This window comes from Corvus cornix, chromosome 1A (genome assembly GCF_000738735.6).
Source record: "Corvus cornix cornix isolate S_Up_H32 chromosome 1A, ASM73873v5, whole genome shotgun sequence".
Lineage (NCBI taxonomy): Eukaryota > Metazoa > Chordata > Aves > Passeriformes > Corvidae > Corvus > Corvus cornix.
In genome coordinates this window covers 10181028-10182410 of record NC_047057.1, presented here as the reverse complement: position 1 = coordinate 10182410, position 1383 = coordinate 10181028, and positions in this window count along the sequence as shown.

Below are 1383 nucleotides of genomic sequence, written 5' to 3'. Positions count from 1 at the left end.
AGCCAGGCTTGAGAAGAAAGTGATCCTGCTTGCTCCCTGGTGTAACCCAGCCCAAGCAGGTGCAGGTGACCTGGATTTTACCCCATGCAGTAAGAACTGTCACCCTTGGGCTCTTTCCCTGCCTCCTTCTGTGTCTGTAGGAAGAAATTAGAGGGATCATGAGGCTGCATCCCTGGGCATGGCTCAGCTGCTGTGCCTGCCTGTTCTGGGGCCGTGGGTGGCAGCAGCAGCCCTGGAATGGGATTTTTTGGGATGTAGGCACCAGGTTTGATCCCTGCAGCGCTGCTGTCCACAGCACTGGGTACAGGCACCCACCCCAGCTGAGCTCCCTGCAGTGTCACTGGGAGATGGAGCTGCTAACTGGGCTGCAGGAGGTCCCGAGCACCCTGACCTGTGCTGTGCCCCTCAGCACCCTGGGGCCCTGGTGACACTGCCTGCAGCCCCCTCTCTTGGAGGATCACAAGCTGAAATCTCACTCCTGTCATGGGGCACATTTGGGCCTCCCAAACTTCTTCCACATGATCTGGAAACCCAGTCTGAGGAGTCTTACCTGTATCAGCTTTGAGGCTGTGGTGTAAAACCTGTTTGACGTCTCAGGCATTTGCTTGAAGAATATGTTTGAGATATGTTTATTCATGGATTTCTTTCTTAAAGGCCTTGTCTTTTATTATTGCCATCGAGGCATCAGGAATTAATGTTGATATCACCATAATTCAAATTATTAATTTTAAGTTAGATTTATTGCTGGAAATGAATCCAGAATCCTGACCACTGGAAATCCATTACTTTCAATACAAACAAGAAATTAATCAAGCGAAGCACTGCAAATCAGGCAGCAGCAGAAATCCAGGCAATGTAAGACGTATTTTAGCTCTTCGCTTCCCACTTCTCTTGGGAGACCTACACATCCTGGTGGCCCTGCTCATGCAGACAGCTTGCAGGATGCTGTTTTTCAGTGTTTTTCATAAGTTCCCTATTTCAATCAGATTAACCAGAACACAAGGAGTCTATGGTGAAAATTAGGTTGAAATGTATTAAAAAAAAAAGAAAAGACAAAGGCAGAAAGAAACCCCTCATCAATGATTCTATTTAAAAAGTGAGTGTTATTTCAAGACCAAATTTCAAAATTCAGTTGAATATTTTTAGAACTCTGTCATGCTCTAACTTCAGCTGGCAAATAAGTACCACACATCCACTTGCTCACACACACCAAACCCTGAAGTGGAATGGGGAAGAGAATGAGGAAAAGGTAAAGTCTGTGGGTTGATATTAGAACAGTTTAATAATTGAGAAAAAGTATAATATAATAATAATAGCAATAATAATAACAATAATAATAGTAAAGAAAATGAAAAAGAGAGAGAAGAATAAAACCTAGGAAAA